The sequence below is a fragment of the Lissotriton helveticus genome, chromosome 5_1, assembly GCF_964261635.1.
Source record: "Lissotriton helveticus chromosome 5_1, aLisHel1.1, whole genome shotgun sequence".
NCBI lineage: Eukaryota > Metazoa > Chordata > Amphibia > Caudata > Salamandridae > Lissotriton > Lissotriton helveticus.
In genome coordinates this window covers 323,650,788-323,662,972 of record NC_136065.1, presented here as the reverse complement: position 1 = coordinate 323,662,972, position 12,185 = coordinate 323,650,788, and positions in this window count along the sequence as shown.

Below are 12,185 nucleotides of genomic sequence, written 5' to 3'. Positions count from 1 at the left end.
AATTATTGCTATAAATTAAGTTGTTACATTTCTTTTAAATTGTTTCTTACTCCCCGGGTGGCTGAAAGTGGGTAAGTGGGTAAGAGGAGTGTGAGGATAGAGCAACAGCTGGTTGCTGGTACTGAGATGAGTATCACCCAGCCAAATCAAACTACAATGTTTTCGATAATGAAGCTTTAGTGCCAACATTAATTTTATTTATTTCCCATAATCTAATCAAAAATATGAATCAGCCAAAGTTTTCTAGTTAAGTCATACTCTTATGATTTACTACTTTTGCAGAGTCCAGCTGACAGTATTGAGCATTATCACTTTTACAAAGCAGCAAACACAGTGCAAAAGCATTTTTAGGTATTTGTCCAGGTGCAACATTTGTAATATAGGCCATTAGCAACAAATGTCTGATCTAGTCAATATTACAAGATAATCAGATTTGGTGTAAAATGCATTAGCTCAGCTTTGACTCCAATACACAATTGTACTTCGTACAGTGCCTGGATTTACGGAGAAACCAAGAAACACCATTTTTAATGTTTATTTGTGCATGTTGCTAATTAACATGACATTTAGTTTCTTTGTTGGCTTAAGTAAAAAAAAGACAGACTTTTGTGGACAGGAAATGGGATTTTTTGACATGGAAAAAGTAAAAAAGATATAGGAGGTACTCAAAATAATCATTGTACATATTCATACCGATAGGTTTAAGTTGGATTTTTTAATTAACTACTAAAAAGTCTCTTTTTGTCTCACTGGTAATCTGTTGCTAGGTTCCTAATTAGGAATCCCAAAACCCATTAATTTCCATGGTATGTAGTAGAAAGTGATGGTTTATAGAACTGGAATTCCAACTAATGAAAGAGGCAGTTCAGATGTATAACTCTCACTGCTTCTTAAAGGAGGGGATGGTTGGAGACCTAATGAAAGGTGGAAATAATATGCTAGTAGTAAAGATGGAAACAAAGAAGAATAGCAGCTCAGGTGAGGAGTTGAGTTCAGAGAGCACCAACTCCTCAAAATCCACTATGTTATTTTAGTTTTTCATCCGGCGCTCAGCACCTGTACAGACATACAGACTTAGAAAAGAAAAACCGAATTGTGTGTATTCTAAATGCATGAATCTGAACAAATCGAATATTTTCACACCCAGGTGCTTTCCAGCTTCCAAATGTTTCCAGACATTCCTATCCAAAATTCCAGTTGGCCATTTAAGAAAAGCATCCTTTGACCTGAACTGCAGTGATAATTGCAAGTCATTTGCAACCAACAGGCCTTTCAAATGACCAATTTGTTTTCCATCTAATTGACCGGAATAAGAAATAACTGGCCTATTCTGAGCCTCCTACCAGAATTGTGAGTGACCAACAAAAAATCCTAAATCACTATTAAGAATTGTAAATGCCCTTAAACTTGTTTGGTTCCGCAATTCAGTGAGCATGATGTTTCTAAATGGTCTATAGGGATTACTAACTGTTGATGTTTCATTTTTCAAAGCTGTGCAAGTCAGTTGGATTTGGAAAAACATATTGGTCCTTCCAATACTTCTTTACCATACAGCTGCAATTCTATAAATGTTTCCAACTTTTGCCCTCTCGAGAAGTAGAGAATAATGACAAAAAGTCACTCTCACTTTTTCCAAAAATATTAGAACAGGCTATCACAGGCATCAGTCAACCAAATAAAGACTTACCTAGAAGTCCTCACCGGCATGCTGTGATGTAAATTTGCCCCTCTTCAGTTAAAACTTTTTTAAAAAGTAACCTGTGCGAAAAACATTACAGAGTAACTGCCAGTCTCAACTGTAGGAAAAACTGATAATATAATATTCTCATTTTTACAGGAGCAAAACATAGTTCCTTCCCTAGAAAATATAAACGTTTCGGGGCCTTTTGATTCGTACCATTCTTTTTTAACAGTATATTATTTCATGATCTCCAGTTTCAGCCTGCAGTTGTTCCTTGACCAAAAAGGTATCCCCTCACCACATTACCAAGCTGTAACACACCGCCATCATTACATTCTATCCTGTCTAAAGAAGATCTCTCTGCAGTGCCACTTGTGCAACCCCCCTTTTTCCTTCACAATTCTTTTACAGAAGTATTTCAAATAAAGAATTTGTTGAGATCAAGGAATGAAAATAAAAAAATAGCCCTGTTCCATCTAAAAGTGATTGTACTCACCCTTTAATTTTGGGCCAGTATGCAGTCCTGCACTTCTTAACCACTTTCTCCCCAAATGAATACAGAACTCTTCCATAACACTAATAACTGGTCTCATGCTTTTAAACCAGTCCAGTATGGAGCTACTTTTATATCTGTGCCTTCCTCACTGATTACTTCACATGCTCCCTTCAACAATAATTGTTCCTTCTTCTTCACTGACTTTATATCTTTTCTCACTGACACATGAATATGCTCCTACTATAACTAATGAATATCCTTCCATAATGATGGATTTAAATTCCTCCGCTATTATGACAATTTTTATCTCCCATTTGCTGACAATATTATTTTCTCTATATAACTGTCTCCCTCTTTGTAATGACTTTGTCCTTACCTTGAGATCATTTCGTCATCTATGTCAACTTTAAGTTTTGATTCAGTAATGTATTCCCCTTCTCCTGTGACTTAATTTTTTCTTACAACAACTTTATATTTCTTTCAGAGAAACTGAATATCTAACTTTGTAATAACTTTCTATCCTCTCAATAATGACATAATAGCCTCCCGTTGACACAGATTTATACCCTTCCTCACCAGTGGTGTTAAAAATCTTTCCATTTGAAGACTTTATATCCTCATTCTTCAATAACTTACTATCCTCTCTCTGCAATCTCTGTGATGAATTTTAGTCCTTCCTGTGGACAATTTCATATCTTCCTTCTGACAGTTTTAAATCTTTTTATCCTGTTGTGCTTTAAACCAGGAGCAAGCAATGTTTTGTTTTGATCTTTTGTGAAACAACTTTGCTTGAAACTAATTATTCTAAAATAGTAGTTCCACATTCTGTACCATTTACAATTTGGTAAATTTTATTTTGATAACAGTAAAAAAAAGTATTTTCCCTCATTTGATAAAAGTTAAGAAAACTGTTTGAAAACAAAGAAAAAGAGAAATCTCTGTGATCTTATTAAGGCGTGTATTCCCTTTTATACTGTTTTGTGTCAAGATTTTGTTGAACATAAAGACCATTAATAAAAAAAGAGCAAAGTTTGGAATACCTCACTGAACTAAAAATATACTTTTTATTATAAACATGGTGCTTGAACTAGGTCTATTTTTCTTTCTAAATCCAGTGGCTGTTTATGTAAATACAGAGGATGACAGGCTTATGGAAATAGTGAGATATGCTGCCCAACCAGATCCTCTATATGGCTGATTGTGCTGGAACTGAGTCACTGTCATGTTAGTGTGATATGTGACTGACTGAGCTCCAGTCTGACTGGACTTTAGTATGCAGTCTTCCTGTATCTGTTAATCCAGTTTGCCTCCATAAAGGGACGTAGGTGGGTAGCAGGAGGGTGGACCTGTCTTAGATCTATATGATGCGAGTGTATAAAAGAAGGATGTGTGCTGTACAATATGCTATTGCATATTAACCCTCTCACTGCCTGCTTCTCCAGTACAATTCTGTGTTTCTGTTTACTTTTTTCCTCCTCCTCTTTCTGTACACAGTATAACTATGAGACCGAACACTTATTTCTCAATGTTAAAATCTTTGTATACTTTTATCAGATGACATTTTTGGTGTCTGCTTTTTTTAAAAATTCTGTTTTCCGCCTCTTTCTCTCTCTCGCTCTCTTTGTCTTTTAAAACACTGTTAATAAAACCCAAATCAAACTGTTAACCTTTTGCTTGCTTTGTGTTCTGTCTTCATACACCAAATTGGGGGCAGACGTACCACCAGTGAGGGGCAGATTATGAATTTGCAGTAATGTATGTTTTGTGTGAAATGGCCTGTGACTATGATGTGTTTGCAATATATATGGGTTACTATAGAACTAGTCTCCTTGTGATTGAGGTTGTCACTGTTTGAGGGATAAAACACTAAATAAAGGCAGTTAGCGAATTGAGCTACTTCGCTTGTCAACGAAGGAGACAAACTAACTCCCTGACCCCCGTTCCCCCTCATGTTTATGAATTATTCACTTTACCTCTGAAATATTGGAAAATTACTCTAAAAAGCCTGAAAAGGACGGCAAAGATTATTTCACTAAAGATGAGTATCACACAGCAAAATCAAACCGCAATGTTTTGAAAACCTCAAGCATGTGAATAGAATTTTTATGGCAATGCATTAACCTCTATAGGGTATACTATAACATTTTCCTGTAGTGATTGTAAATAAAATGATTGACGTATTAAAAATATCCCCTAAGTACCCAAGGGAAAGATTATACTGTTGTCTCCTGAAAGGATATCTCAAAGGAGAGTAGGAAATTTCCTCTCTTCTATGCCATGTTCTTCAGAGGGCACGTTTTGGGGGGAAATGTTTGGATATTTAACAAGGGACATCCTCTACCCTAAGGGAGACCTTGAATGCACATCATTACTATCCGCAGGCTAGGGACTTATATTAAGTTTGAAATATGTCTTAATTATTTGTTACAGCAGCAAACTAGCAACACAAAGTTCTCAATGTGTTCCCGAAGCATTTATCATGATTACTCATAGTCATGCAGTAGAAGTTTACACAAACTTGATAATACAGGAATATAGTTATTTCCTCAAGATATTTGATCTAAATAACAATTCGCGATTATTTCAATATCTTTTGTGAAACTGTTCACAGTTGGGCCGCCGCAGAAGATGGTGTGAAACATTTGAATAGGTTTGATGGTTTTTAGATTTTTTAGTGATCACCTTTGCACTTCAAGAAGTCAGATGTGATGAATTTCACTGACGAAGACCCTTACCTTTGAGATGTTAATCCCTGTACTTGCACTGAAAATAAATATATCAACTACTCCACTGATGTTTTGATAAACATATGTGCCACAATTACATCAACTCGCCCTGAAAATGTGTAAATATTATAAGTTCAATGAAATTGCTAAAAGTTCCTATAATTTCCTTGATATGCAAAAGCCAATTTAGCGTACAACAAATTATAGTATCACTACATTAGATAGGTTAGGTATAAATTTACCAAACCTGGTCACCCTGGGATCAGTACATTTACAGCACTAAATGAAATGTGAGAATAGAAAGAGTGATTTCCAGCTTAAAAGGTTTCTGTAGTTAGGTTTCACTCCACCCACCATCAAAAGAGGTCCTCCAAATCCAACCTGAAACACCCTCACAGTCCTCAATAGGTTTAAAAAACAAGCATTAGAAATGCACTAGGTCTTGCATTTTTTTGAGTCAGAGCTATTGCATAGCTCAACAGCTACCGGACAGTAATTGCCACTTTGCAGGTGCCTAACAGAGCATTGCTCTGTGAAACGGACTGAAAGCCTAAAACGATGTTAACCGCCTACAAAACAAAAAGGCAGATCAGGATGACAGGAGGAACTCCAAACGTATTGGGATGGCCAACGCAAGCAAACAATGAGTGAAATCGCCTGGGCGTGACCCAAGCATGCAAAGGCGGGAGAATCAGACCCCATGCACCAATAAAAACCCCATATTTCTAAATGGCACAACAACAAACAAATGGCAATTCGTGGGCATGCCAAAAGCTTATAGAGGACATAACAACAGGTCTTGCAGACAGCGCATGTGTACTGCCTAGGCTCGACCTAAAAAAATCACTTTGAGGTTGCAGGGCTTATAACGTTTTGTTGAAAATCTTTAATTAGCGGGCTGTCAATTTTTACCAATTTTACACAAATGCAGAACCGTTAGTTTCACTTTAGATATTAATTATTAAAAACCGAAAATAACAACAAGCAGTTTTGTTTTTGATTGGCACCGCCTGCTATCAAGCTTTCCTACCTGATCCATAGATGTTTACATTGACAGAGTTAAAAAGGGAGATTTCCTGGTGATCCTTAAATAGCTGCACATGGGCATTTACTACATTGGTAATATTTTCGAATAAGTCTGTTGATGTGTGGTATGCAGCAATGAAAGCTCTAGTGGCCTCCGGGTATTGGTTATATACATGTGGAAATGTACTAGATTTAAAATATATTTTCTCATAGACCAGAATTTAAATCGGGATAAATGCAAACACAAAAGTTAAAGAAATGGCTATTGTTTAAATTTGATTGGCCGTAGCTATCTGTAATGTTCATCTACAAAGTAGATGAAAATTTTATAAATATTTTCTAACACTCCGGTTTTTTATACACACAAGGACTTTTTCCATTACGCGATTCAAAAATTAGTCTTTTTTTTAAATAAAATGGTACCCTTTATTATTTAGGAGGTCAAACATTTTGAAATTGTAAATTAATTAATTATGAAAGATATTAACATTTAATCCTGGTTAAAGATAATACTTATTTTGAAATAGAAAACATTTGATCTGCAGATACACAAAATTTGCAAACTACCTGTTTTTCGTTTTGTGCTAGTGAGCTAAAAACACCATTTTCGGTTTTCGTCAGGGAAATTGCCCACCTGTGCCACTAGGCCTCACATTGTGTACGATTGGAGGACACATTAAAATCTAGAGAGGACATACTATTAAGAGACCGTTTCGAAAAGGTTGGTGAATTTCCCAGGCCAAAATTCAACCCTGTCATCATACATTATCAGATTAGTTGATGGTGTCAGTCCTGTTTCTGGTGGGCATACAAACCCGGATGTCACTGACAGGAACCCATTCGGGGAACCAAATGCAGAGTTAAAGATTGAAGGGGAAAGCAGACAAATTCACTTTCCTGAACTCCAGTCGGGGTATTAGGAGCTCGGTCACACTGGTTGACGCCCGCAAGTCCATCTCATGTTGTGCTTTCTTACAGAAGTATGGGTTCGCCACTCTGAACCTAATGCATTTCAGTTCATCTGCACAACTGTCTTAATGCCAGGAATTCTACATTATTAAAGATTCACCATCTTGAAAGGGCTGCATTTGTGTCTTTGTGTGTATGCACAACGTGTGTCTATGACGGTATGTGTGTGCGAAAAAGAAAATGTCCTGATGCTCCTGGCCTCCCTTCAAAATGGCGATTAATAACATTTTACACTCTGCCCCTCTGCAAATATTGTGTATGACCTGGCGTTATAAGGATGTGGTATTTAATCAAAACTAAAAACCAATAGGGCAGTTGTTTCCCTGTGCAAAGTCATTGTAACATGCAAACTGTGAGGCACTAAACAGTTTTTTTCTCATGTTGGTTTCATTGTATTGTGATTAGAAAATGGAATTTGATCTTTGCGCAATAACTATCAATGGCCGAATGTGTATTTATCAGTACAGTTGGTCTCAATAATGTGCTAACGGGCCACATCTATTTTCACTTGCATGGCATAAATACACAAATCTGGCAGGTGCCTCTGTGCAGTTATGGTTGAGCCGCACTTTCCATTGAAAAGGCATTTTTGATATGCCTATAACTTTTGACGCCATTTATCTGCACCAAATCTGGCTGTTGCTTGAAATAGTCAGTTAGATTCCAGTATGCCAATTTCAGGGCAGCTCTCTGCAGGGGTAAAACCGAGGAAATCTTGGAAAACCAAGATACGTTTTTTTCCACTTTAGCTCCCAAAGGAAATTTTGCTTATTCCTACAGCCAAAACTACTGGATGAATTGCACAAAACCTGAAGAACTTTAGTTGGAAAGTGTGTTTTGTTAGTTTGGTACAAGTGCTTTTAGTAGTTCTTGAGATAGAAGTGTTTTAAAATGTTGCCAGGCGGACTTTATGTATTTTGGGCATTTTGTTTTCGGATTCACTGGTCCGATCTGCGGATACCATGAAACCAAGATTTAAAAAAATGAAGGAATCTGATTGGGTGAAGGAGCCTTTTTCCCGTAGTCCCTTTAGGATCCAAAGTTCCAAAAGTGGGACCATGCTTCAGAATGCTCGGAATGGGTGTCCCAATAGAAAAATGTTTATTGTGGGTATGCCCTGAAACAAGAAATAATGATAATTTAAGCGGAAGTGTGAGTCGGCCCCCATTGGTTAAATGTAACAAAAAATGTGATGCGGGATCAGTAAGTCCTTTTGAGGATTCGCTGTATTAAGATCATGGCCATGTCTGCGGTACTAGTCTCCAGTACTGTGGACCATGGGCACCATTGTAGGTGTCAAGATACCCAGAATCTGGAAAATATTTAGCAGAAAGGGTAAGATTCATACACACATACCAGAAACCTTGGGCACGCTTCAACAGCCATCCCTCTCCATTCGGGTCATAGAAGCCTGCCCTGGGTTTGCAGTACCAAAGCATGAAGCTTGCCCAGAGTTCGCCGTACCACAACAGGGTTGGTCAGTCCAAAGAAAAAAATGCAACAGGGTCTGGCCCTGCAGTCAACCCTCTCCCCCACCTATGGCATGGGGTTCAGCTATACGGAGTGGTGATGGATGCTTGTGGCTGATTGTGCACAGGATGTGGCAATCACCATTATAAGTGCTGGCCACATGACCTGACCTGCAGTCAGGCCTTGTGCCCAATGTGCTGTAGGCTGCTAACCCAAATGAAAAAAACATATATGTGCACAAATATATGACATGGGTAAGCCTTGTAATAGAGGGTTTGTCAGTGGTTTCAGAGCTCATAGGTACAGAAACTAAAATAATATTTTGGCATTTTAGCGCAGCCTTCATATAAGGTTCCATGGTACTTCTCAGGGAGCTGCACTCAGGTTTCAATCCCATGGTTCTGTGGTATCTTCAAACTTCTCCTGGAATAAAATAAATACATTTGTTAAGTGTGGATTGGGGATTTGCTGAAAGGTGGGTGTCTGTGGAGGGTTGGATAAAGGGCCTGGCCTTGGGGCCAGGGCGTGTGGCAAGGCCCCCCACTGTGCATGGCCTTTGACACTGCAGCACGGGGATTGGCCTCCCACGAGGGGGTTGGTTGAAGGACCTGGCCTGATAACATGCCCTGGGCCACTCTCCTGCTGGGCATGGCCAGCAGTGGGTTCGATGCCTGCAAAGAGATGGGTGCAGGGCATGACCTGTGGCCAACCCCCACTTCTCAAGGCCCTCGGCCATGAAAAGCTGAGTTTTGTGTGCCACGGTGCATGCGGGAAGGCTGGACAACTAGCCCTCAAAGCTGCACACGTGGCTGTGCAGAGTCTCTGAGCATCAGGGATTGGGTGAAGGCCGTATGCAGCAGGGGGTTGGCTGCCCGTGATAGGGGTTGTGTGCAGGACTTACGTGGTGGCCCGGCCCTGCTTCCAACCACCTGCTGTGCGCAGCTTAAGGCCATGTGGAGTGGGAAAGTTGGCTGAAAATGATCAGAAACCTCAGGCATTCACTGAAAAAACCAAAGGATAAAGTGATATTATAGTTAGGTATGGTAGCAAGATCTTATCTTACGTTAAAAAAAAAAACGACTCACTGAAAAAAAAGGTTAAATTGAAGGTATTTTTCAGTGTTGTAATAACACAAAATTAATGTTTAAAAATAGAAAAACACAGAAACTCATAATTTAGTTTATAGAGTTAAGATATTTTAAGCCCCCGCCCTTCACTGCTTATAAACTCCCATATTAAATCACTCATGGCATGGTAAGTAACCTAATTGATGACATCACTGAGGACACCCTCCTGTCATTGTTACAGTGGTCTATGGAGTTTATAGACTTGAATTCAACATGCTACACCTATGGCCAATTTTCTATTCACCACAGTGGGATGCACCTCTTAAAGACTTCACATGACCCACACTTTTAAGTTGACACCTATGCATTTGCCACTGAAAACACATCTTTTGCCAGGCCCTGCAGCCCACACTGTAATTTGGTAAAAGACACCACACATATTCCTGAAATTGGCACAGTGGCATATAAAGAGCCAACCTTACAGCACCGCTGCGGGACAAACCACCTCTGAAAGGGACACCAATATATTCTACATTATTCACTAATAGGTGATGCCACAAAATCTTTTCAAAGTTCTGGACATAACATCCAAAGCTTATAATCATTCTTGCTACATAAAATTTGTCTACAGCCCTGTATTGCAACTATTTAAAATGGACATGCGCCCAGATATCTACTAGTGGATAGTATATTGTCAGCAGAAGCTTTGGAAGTTTTCACACAATTTTGGAACAGGCTATTTTCACACAATTTTCGATCGGCTCTGGCTTAATACACAAGCTGCCTAGAAACCTACCTCTGCAACCCACACCAGGTTCGCTCACGATTTAGCTTTACATGGAGTAATACTTGCACCTTAAACTTGAATGATTTCTAAACTGATCACCATAGAACTTTCACCATGCATAACCACACTTGCTTCCTGAACTTGTCTATTTCCGTGCTCTGCACCCACACATGTTCACATGGTACCTTTATACTGTATATGACATTGGTGTTGTCAGTGAATCAGGGATGTTATCAATAATGTCATTCGAGATCAGTGATGTAATCAAGGTTGTTAAGTAACCTGTTTTGAGTGAAGTAATATGTGAGGTAATACGTAGTGCATGGCGGAGGTGAACGTTATAGTTTAGCTCACTAAACCACAACTAGTGAATTTCAATGGTATTTTATTTTCAAACACTCATTTTTGTGTTATTTCAACACCTAAATATTATGTCATTTTAACCTTAGTTTTTTTTGTCAATTTCTTTTTTTAATATATATATATATATATATATATATATATATATATATATATATATTTATATTTAACATAAATAGATACGGTGCTGGACGAATGTGCTCTAATAATGCATATTTATTAGTATAGTGCAAAGGGCCTAGGCTGTGTTATTACAGAAGTACCTACAAATTTACATGAGAAAAACATTGTTTACTCCCACCCAGATTCAAATCATTTTGCACAGGAAAACAACTCTGATAATAGTCATGTGTCATCCACATTAATATTTTATCTAACTGCCCAAATGTAATCCCTGGTTTTGGTTGAATGCCTTTGTGTAACTAATGCATATGAAAATACCATGGCATAAATTTATGGAGATCCACATTGAGCAATACATTATTTATGACCATTTTCGGGGAGAGGAGAGGCATCCTGGCCCACTGAAGGATTCACCTTTCACAAGTCATGGCCTATCCCCACCCTTAACAGTCCTTAAATCTTTGCCACATTGCTGAATTAAAAAAAACCTCTGCACGTGCTGGATAGGAAGAGGCATCCCTCTCCCGAGAAGAGAAGTAGACCTTCATCTTTATGGAAAAGGTTCTGTTAGTGGCTGTTGAGCTACAAACATTATGAATGGATGAAAGTAAAAAGCCCTTATCTTTCATTTTGTGGCAGCTTTTGTGATTGGAGGAGGACGAGGGTACAAACCTTCATGTCTAATGACAGGCTCAGTGGCTGAAGGGAGAGGGATTGCCTTTCGCGTCCCAGTGAGAGGTGTTTTGGTTGAATTGAGAGGGGGTATTGACAGGATTTCCCTCCCTTTGTAGTGTTAGAAAAAGTTGCCATCTGACTAGTATTTTTATGACAATGCCGGTAAAAAATATTGAGAACTTCAAATAAATCCAGAATGTTTCCCATTTGAAATATAAACGTAAAATAGCAAATATATGAAGGAAACACTTAAAATGGATTTAAGAGATGACTAAATTATTTCTAAACTTATAATTAATGCACACAGAGGGCTAAAATGATTGGGATGTGGAAAAAGAATGCAGAGGATTTTACATAAATTCTTAATATCATTCTAGAAATGGCAGGCATTTTTCTGACAAATGTGGCAACCCTTGTGATAGGTCACATGTGAAGGCAGAAGAAGGGTGTTAGATCCTTTCCCAATGATTTTCACAGTGATTGGATGAGGAGAGGAATAGGCCTTCATCAATAACTAAGTGAAAAGAAAACTCTGCTCAAGAAGAATGGCAGGGCAGGCCTTCATGCCATTGGATGGATGTTAGAGGGGTGTGACTTCACCTGCCAATGAAAGGCATCCGATAGCTGATTGGATGAGGAGAAGAACAAGATAAGGAGGAGTGACACAGGTGAAAAGGGTTTTCATTAATGTACAATAGGCCTCGGGAAAGGTGCTCATTCTCGCTATCAGTCGTATTTTAGTACATGTGTATATGCAGCATGTTGCCATAGGCCATGTCTACTGATTTAAATGAAATATTATATT